The sequence below is a fragment of the Mandrillus leucophaeus genome, unplaced genomic scaffold (genome assembly GCF_000951045.1).
Source record: "Mandrillus leucophaeus isolate KB7577 unplaced genomic scaffold, Mleu.le_1.0 Scaffold392, whole genome shotgun sequence".
NCBI lineage: Eukaryota > Metazoa > Chordata > Mammalia > Primates > Cercopithecidae > Mandrillus > Mandrillus leucophaeus.
The window spans coordinates 1,231,863-1,241,000 of record NW_012104165.1 but is presented as its reverse complement, the minus strand read 5'-3'; the positions used below and the strand labels follow the sequence as shown (position 1 = coordinate 1,241,000).

Sequence of the window (9,138 nt, the reverse complement as noted above, 5' to 3'; positions counted from 1 at the left end):
ACATTTGTGTACAGGTGGACATGTTTTCAGTTTTTCTGAGTAAATATCTATGAGGAGGATTATTGGGTCATGGAGTAAGAATATACTTAACTTCATTTAAAAAACCTGAAAAACTGTTTTTCCAAGTGGCCATACCATTTTTGCATTCTCACTGGCAAAGTATGAGAGTTTCAATTTTTCCATACCCTCATCAGCACTTAGTATTATCAGGTTTTTAATTTTTTTTTAAAGTTTTGTCATTGTAATAGGCATGTAGTGGTTTTAATTTGAATTTTCGTAATGACAATGATATTGAAGTTTTCTCATGTGCTTGTTTGCTATCTGTATATCATTTTTGTTAAAGTGTAATTCAAATCTTTTCCCCATTTTTACTGGGGAGGGTGGAATTGTTTTCCTATTGTTGTGCAAAATCTACACATGTTTTCTCTGAGTCAAAGAGTTGTCCATTTTTACTAACAGTACCTTTCAAAGAACAGAAGTTTTTAATTTTGACTGTCAAATTATCAATTTTTTATGATTTATGGTTTTTTTCTATTTTAAAATCCTTGTCTAACAAAGTCATAAGAATTTTCTCTGAAGTTTTCTTTAAGAAATCTTAAAGTCATAGGTTTAGTTTTAGGTTTTATTTTGGTCTGTGGGCCGTTTTGAGTTAATTTTTGTATACAGTGTTAGGTAAGGATGGAGATTCATGTTTTTGTTTTGTTTTGTTTTTGCACGTGGCTCTTGTCCAGTTGGTACACCACTTATTGAAAAGACTTTCCTTTCCCCTCTAAAGGATTAACTGAATCACCTTGGCAACTTTTATGAAAATCAGTTGATATCATGAGTCTATTTTTGAACTCTAATATCTACTTTTAAATTGTGATAAATGATAGGCAAATTTGCCATCCCCACCAGAAAAGTGTGACATCAGCCTTACAGCTGACTCCCAGTTCATCTGGACCCTTGCCCCTTCCTCACCAGAAACAGAAGTAGTACCCTGTGCTCCAGTTTATCTTCCCTCAGCCCAAACCCAGCTCTTCTTAAAGTCTCATGAGCTGATGCCACTGCACAGCTTGGTAGCAGACAACATAGCAACTTCTATATTTGCCAGAAACTCTTTATGAAGCAGCCAATTCATTTCTCTATGCTAGATATTGTGGAGGCAACTGCTCTTGGGCTGGGTAAGGATTTATTACTGAATCTGGGGATGTGAGTTCAAGACTCAACCAGACCTGGGGGTCTAGTTTTGCGTTTACCTCTCCAGTAACTGCTCATTTCTCTCCTTTACTGAGTAAAACTCCTTTCCAAGTTGATATATTTAATTCCAAGGAGTGAGAATGTTATGTTTCAAAACGAAAGAATTCTCACGTTGTAATTTAATGCCTCTTCTCTGTGAATCAAGTTGGGCTGAGCCCTGGAGACCTCAGGAAAGGACACTGTCTTAGGTTTATCAACTGCTCGGCAGCCAGGTGGAAAAGCCGAATGGGAAGGTTTCTCAGGATGAGACACCCGCTGGCCTCATCTTCCGAAGATCCTCGGCTCTCGCTTTGCCCCTTAGCCCGCTCACGGACGCCCGGCCTCACCAGGTCACGTGTTGCTTGATTTGTATGCAAACTTTTGTTCGTCCTTTATCTGAAATTCGAATTTAATTGGGTATTCTGTATCTTATCTGGCAATCCTACCGCGAACCCGACCTCAGGCCGGAGGAGGAGAAATTGCATTCAGGGTAACTTCCTACCCCACTGAGCCAGAGAACAGTTGCCTAAGTGTTGGGAAGAGTGAAAACCTGCACCGTGAAAAGAAAGGAAGTCTTCTCCAATTGAAAACAAACAAACAAACAAACAAAAACCAAAAGCTGTTACTAGGGACTGGGAGGACAGGTAAAGCCAGATGCAAAGTTAACAGGAAACACTGTTTTCCAAGATCATGCAGCAGCTGTAAAATGTAGCAATGGCCTCCTCTTTGAGCAATTGCTGCCTTTTTACGAGTGCGCAGACCCGCTTTGCCACACCCATCCATGTACTACTGGGGATACTGAAGATCACTCTCTCCTTGTGACCACGCCCAATCCCTAGCTAATCCCCGCTACTCTTAACCCTGCCTCAGAAACACCAAGGAACCCAGAATTGATCCCGCTTCTCTTAGACTCCTCAGAATCCTCGAATGGGAACCCAAACCTTACAAAAGACAACTCTCTCTAGCCTCTTGTTGAACTGCATTTCTCCGTTACTCTGGAATACCCTGTCACTTCATCTATGTATTAAATCTGATTTTGGTTTGTTCCTGGTGGTCTTCAGCTAGTGTCTTTAACACCACATTACCGCTCTGTGGACACCTACAGTGCAGGAGTTAGAGGGATTAATTCTGGCATTATAGACAGATTAATTCTGTAATTAATTATAGACAGATTAATTCTGGCATTATAGCCATCGCATCAGGCCAAAAGCTAATAATGCTTTGAAGCCAGTGATCCAATTTCAGACCTCTGACTTAAGACACTTTAAAATTCTCATTCCCGGTGGGGCGCGGTGGCTCACACCTGTAATCCCAGCACTTTGGGAGACCGAAGCGGGCGGATCACTAGGTCAGGAAATCGAGACCACCCTGGCTAACACGGTGAAACCCCGTCTCTACTAAAAATACAAAAAATTAGCCGGGCGTGGTGGCGGGCGCCTGTAGTCCCAGCTACTCGGGAGACTGAGGCAGGAGAATGGTGTGAACCCGGGAGGCGGAGCTTACAGTGAGCGGGGATCGTGCCACTGCACTCCAGCCTGGGCAACGAGGAAGACTCCGTCTCAAAAAAAAAAAAAAAAAAAAAAAAAAAATCATTCCCATTTAAAAAAAAATTCAAATGAGTCGTACTCTCAAATCACACAAAGCTCAACACCATTAATGCCTAAAAATCCATTAAGTATTGAATATTTACGAAGCCCAATGTATAAACTGCCAGTAGTTACCCAGAAAATCTGAAATAAACCAAGGTCACTGAGTTTATGAGAATCCAGGATTCTCAATCACTTCCTCCTCACTGTGAGTACTTAAGCTTCCATTTAGATGATCTGGGACAATGCTAGTTGAAACAACAATCTCTCTTGTAAGGGCTGCATAAGCACGTGTGGTCTGACGTCCTTTTCACTTTATTGGGAGGGTAAATCAACACAACTTATACGGAAGAAATTTGACAATATCTTACAAATGAATATTGCCTAGGACACAGTATATCTACTAGACATTTGTATTGTAAATATAGACACACACATAAAATGCTATATTCAAAATTATATGTGTATATATATATTCACATACAGGTATGTTTACTGCTTTTTACAAGTAGCACCTATATATATTGTCTTACATCATGCTTTTTTCACTTAATAGTATATCTTGGAGAGATTAGTAGTCTTATATATGCAAGTCTTATAAATAATAGTCTTAATATGTTTCAGGAAAGATACATGAAAGCTAATAAGAGTGTCCTACTGGTGGCAACGGTAATGAGTGACAAAACTTTGCTATACAACTTTTCATACTTTTTGAATCATGTGAATGCAGTACTTATTTTAAAAATGAAAATAATTGAATAAATTGAATAAAATTATGTGTGTTCCTTTTTTTCTCTCAAAAGATCAGCCAAGATGGAAGTTACAAATAGAAACTACGTAATACTAACATTTTTCTTTTCTTTCTCAGGAGGAAATACTTTAGTACTAACTAGAAATGTTCTATGGAATGTATTTGTAAGCTTTGTTATATCTCTACGAGACACTCTCACTCTCCTTCCTTTTTCAAAGACAGGGATCCTTAGACAATAGTGACTGCTTTAAAAGTTAGCATTAAGACAATAAATGAAAATTGCAGTGGAAGTATACAATTAGGCTGAAAATGCCTTAAGTAACCCATATGGTTCAATATACATAATATTGTGTATATAACTCTTTATGATTTCATAAGTACTTTTAACTTTTTTAGGCAATGGTTTTCTATAGCCCTCAATTAAATCTTCAATTGTTGCCTCAATGGGGAATCATGCTAAGTAAAACTTGTGAAGGAATGAAAATTTGGGTGAGAGTGAAACATGAATCAAATACATCAACTAACAAATTACATTCACAGCGAAGACAAGTGTTACTAAAGAAGCAGAGAACAGGAAAGATCAGAGGGAATTATTGAAATGACTGGTGAATGGGGAATGAATTCGCCAAATAAAGTGCTTACCACATCATTTATGATTCCTGGAACAAAAGGGTTGTAAAGCAGCCGACGAGGATGGGATTCGAACCCACGCGTGCAGAGCACAATGGATTAGCAGTCCATCGCCTTAACCACTCGGCCACCTCGTCTCACGAAGAATTGACAACTTGTTTCTTCCTCTGTGTAGTGTTCCCAGTGAGTCTTGTAGCAACACGATCTAATCTTTTTTTTCCTGGTTTAATCCCCATAACTATACTCTGAGTCAGGTGTCTTAATTAAGGCACATTTCACAACCACCATAAAAATGACGGATGTCACTTAGAGTAGTGAACTTACTTGGCAAATATCTAATAATAGGTTGAACCAGTGCCGGCATTCATTGGTAGACACAAATCAGCTGCTTTGCTGTTGACCCGGCTCCAGTTGGCTGACCTGCATGCCCCTCGAGACACACGCTGGGACCTTCGCCGGATCCTTCTGCCGCTTTATTCTGCATTTGAGAGATTGATTTGCTTCCCAATCTAAACTTTGTCCTTAGATTCCTGTTTTATGTGACGTACCAGAAACCTGACTGTAATGCCTTTTCATTTGCTTCTGTAATATGCCCGAGGGCCAGGAGATGCCCTCCTTTCTCTTTTGTTATTTTCTCTAGGTGTTGTTATTGATCAGTCTATGATAAATCAGCAACAGGTGAGAACACGCTTTTTTACAAAAATTAGAGGCGCGCAGCCGCCCCATTGGCGCTCCTCTTGGCTTTGGTCAGGACACTGAAAGAAAGAAAATCTTTTTGTGTCTAGCACAAGATTGGCTCAGTCCAGTTGCTGCCGACACTGGGAAGGGCCTGTGGGGTGGGTAACTCCCTGGCGCGGGAGTCAGGATGCATGGTCCTAATTGTGGCTCTTAACTAAGCCACCTCACTAAATCCAACCCAACTTGGGAAGCAGAACAGTAACCCCTAACGTTCCTTCCAGCTCTGATAACCTCAATTATAAAATGATCATCAAGAAAAGAAGCCTGAGGCTGGGTGCGGTGGCTCACGCTTGTAATTCCAGCACTTTGGGAGGCCAAGACGGGTGGATCGCTTGAGCTCAGAATTTCAAGACCAGCCGGGGCAACACGCAGAAACCCTATCTCTACAAAAATTGCAAAAATCAGCCGGAAGTGGTGGCCCGCACCTGTGGTCTCAGCTACTCAGGAGGTTGAGATGGAGGATCGCTGGAGCACTGGGGGCTTAAAGGCTGCAGTGAGCCCTGATTGCCGCCATTGCACTCCAGCCTGGGCCACAGAATGAGACCTTGTCAAAAAAAAAAAAAAAAAAAAAAAAAAAAAAAGAAGAAGGAAGGAAGGAAGGAAGGAAGGAGGGAGGGAAGGAAAGAAGACTCTTAAACTCGTTAGAGTTTGTGTGCTTTTTGATATTTGGTGCAGAATTTTGGTGGGGAAAGTTTTCTTTTCTACCAGAAGAATGTTGGTGGTTTTTTTCCTCCCTGTGAAATGTCCTACTTTTGTTCTCAGCTTTGTTGGGAGAGGCTTTTTTTTTCTCACACCCATGTTAAACATTAAAACTACCAAATGTCCACGAAAGTGGAATACTTAGTTAAATAAATAATGATTAAGCAAAACATTAAAGTGGTATGTGATTATTAATAAAAATAATGCTGTTCTATACATAGTAGTTTGTAAATATTTCCCCACCTTTTTTTTTCTTTTCTTTTTTCTTTTTTTTTGAGATAGAGTCTCGCTCTGTCGCCCAGGCTGCATGCAGTGGGGTGAACTCGGCTCACTGCAATCTCCAACTCCCGAGTTCAAGCCATTCTCCTGTCTCATCCTCCCGAATAGCTGGGATTACAGGCACATGCCACCACGCCTGGCTAATTTTTGTATTTTTAGTACAGATGAGGTTTTGCCATGTTGGCCAGCTGGTCTCCAACTCCTGGCCTCAAGTGATCCGCCCCACTCGGCCTCCTAAAGTGCTGGGATTACAGGCATGAGCCACTGTGCCCAGCCTATTTCCCCACTTCTAAGTTTTAAAAAAAGGCAAGTTGCAGAACAGTATGTATAGTACAGTTGTTTGTTTTCGATGATAGAGAGTTTAGATATTTAATATTGGTGAGGGGCATTTAGCTTCAGCCTCAATTTTATGAAGGTTCTGAACATAGACTTTTCATGTTATCTTTAAAGGAGTATTGTGTATGTATATCTGTGTATGTATTATACATACAACTACTGTGTATTTTTTAAGAGTGAAATTAAAGGCTTTCAATATTCCCAATATTTTCAAATATTATTTGGGATTTATTTTTTTTATACACTGAAAATGAAGATGTCATGAACCTTTTGGACTTCTGGAAGGTTCTGCTTGATATAAACATAAAATCCAGAAGGATATATACTACTTGTTAATAGCTGGTATCTCTAAGAGTGGGACTATAAAGCTTTTTAACTTTCTATATTAAACATTTTTTCAAGATTTTACTTTTTTCATGGTGAATACGTTACTTAGTAATCAATTTTTTTAAAGATAAATTTAAACAAATTATTTAAGGCATAAGAGTGAACAGAGTCAAATGCAGCTGAGAAATAAAGTATAATATTAAGAAATGACCATCAGATTTACCAATGAAACCATTTTAAGTAGGACAAGATGGAGTTTTGCCCTAACATCTTGCAGTTCAAGCTGGCAGACACTACCTATAAAAGGTCTGATTCCACAGACTGCTTCAGGACAGTGGAAACCCTTCTTTTAATCATGTTCTCTAGCATAGTGATTCTAATTGCTATTTTTTTCACCAGGTCCTGCCTGGGCTTTCTTCCTACCAAAGCTTTCTAACTTCATTTCTAAATTCTCACTAAGTTACAGGGGATCAGGACTATATTTTCCCTCCTTTTTTCATTGCAGATCTGGGGTATATTTCCCATTTCCACAGGGAAAGCAAATGATTTCCAGAAAAAGATATTTGATTACAAACCCCTTTGAAGCAAAGTCTCAGCAGAATTCTCATTCAGCACCGTGCATTAGCTTCCCATGTTTCAGTTCCACCCCTTGTAACCTGACACCTAACCCTTCAACTCTGAGAGCGTTCAGATGATCTCACTGTCCTCTGTGCCTGTTCTGATTTTCTCCTCTTTCCTGCACGAACAAATGTAGCTAAATCACTAAGTGGTCTGGGGGATTTACTGTTCCATCTTGGACTATCTTAAGATCATTTTTTAACATTCTATAGTTTCAGAAAAATGAGAGATTGCTGCATATCTACTGGACAACAAATGTGTATTTGTGTGTGATGAAATCACACCATCTATATGTGTTTTCTCAACAGTTATTTAATAAATGCCTCTTCTATTCCAGGTGCTGTGCTATGCAAAGTTTATACAATATAGTGGGGAAGACAGACATGAAACAAAAAGAACACAAATAAATACATGATCACAAATTTTATTGAGAGATGTGGAAAATGTACAAAATGTCATGAGAAAAACTACAGGCGAGAATTAATGTAACTGGGAGATTAGAAAAGTTCTCTCCAAATAGATATCCTTTGGGTGAATGAGTGATATTAGGATAAAACCTGAGTGAAGAGTACAAGATAGGGTGGGAGAAGTGAAACAGAGTGTTCTAGGCAGAATGAAGAGCATGTGTGAAGGTACCAAAGCAGGACGAACTGGGAAAGTTAGAAATTGAGCGAAGGTCAGTGTGACCTGAACAGAACTGAACAAGGGAGACAGTCAGGAAATGGGACTGGAGAGATTGACCAAATCTCACAGGCAATAAACACCATCTTTAGGATATAAATACTGTAATACCCAAATTGCAATGGGAACCTACTGAACTTTTATAAGTAGGGAAGAATGTGACCTGTTTAATTTTTTTTGAGATGGAGTCTTACTCTGTGACCCCAGGCTGGAGTGCAATGGTGTGATCTTGGCTTACTGCAACTTCCTTCTCCTGGGTTCAAGCAATTCTCCTTCCTGCTTTAGCTTCCTGAGTAGCTGAGACTACAGGCACACCTCCCTATTCCTGGCTTTTTTTTTTTTTTTTTAGTAGAGGCAGGGTTTCACTGTGTTGGCCAGGGTGGTCTTGAACTCCTGACCTCAGATGATGCATTCACCTTGGCCCCCCAAAGTGCTCGGATTACAGGCATGAGCCACCGCTCCCAGCCCTGTTTAATTTTTTTGAAAGATCATTCTAGCTGTTCTGGAGAGACTAGGTGCCCAGAAATAGTTGTGAGTAGATCAGTTGGGAAGCCAGCACAGCAGTTGTCATGAGAGGTGGTGGTGGCTCAGACTAGGAGAGTGGCAATAGGAATGGAGAGAGGTAGAGGGGTCCAAGACATATATTGGAGATAAAATGGTGGACACACACTGTGAGTAATGAGTAGGGTGAACAATTCATCCTAGTTTGCCAAGAACTTTTCTGTTTCAGCACAGAAAGTTCCATGTCTCTGGAAGACCCCCCAGTCTCAGGTAAACCTAAACAGTTGGTGACAGGGAAGGACAAATGATGAGTTTCCTGCTTCTTGCTTGAGTGGTGGGGCAAGTGGAAGTAGTGTTTATTAAAACTGGAAAGACTGAGGAAGTGGTAGGTATTGTGGAAATGACAATTTTGCTTTTACATGTTAAGACTCGTCATAAACTAACCTATGCAGGCCGTCTGCAGTAGAATGTTTTTTCCTTCGACTTTGAGTCAGGAGAAGAATTTGTTATTTCAAAAGACTATAGGAAATATGAGATTTATATCCATCATGGGGAACTCTCATTCAAGATTTTAACTACAAATGATTAATATTCTGGAATTTCTATTTCTTGGAGTAAATCTAACTTACAGGAAATCATTTGCTGATTCCTTGGCTTATTTCCCATTTTAAATAAATATATTCTTTATTTTGTCCATTTTTCTAAATACTACAAGGGTAAGTTGTACATATTTAGTTTAGTCAAAAGAATAAGATCTTAAAAACAAAATATCTC

The 9,138-nt window shown here is 39.6% G+C and overlaps 1 non-coding gene across 1 annotated transcript; it reads right to left on the bottom strand.

Annotated features, from left to right (window-relative positions):
* Positions 1-4,240: 4,240 nt before the first annotated feature.
* On the bottom strand, positions 4,241-4,322 carry TRNAS-GCU. The gene has a single exon. It is a non-coding gene; the product is annotated as a tRNA-Ser (tRNA).
* Positions 4,323-9,138: the final 4,816 nt, after the last annotated feature.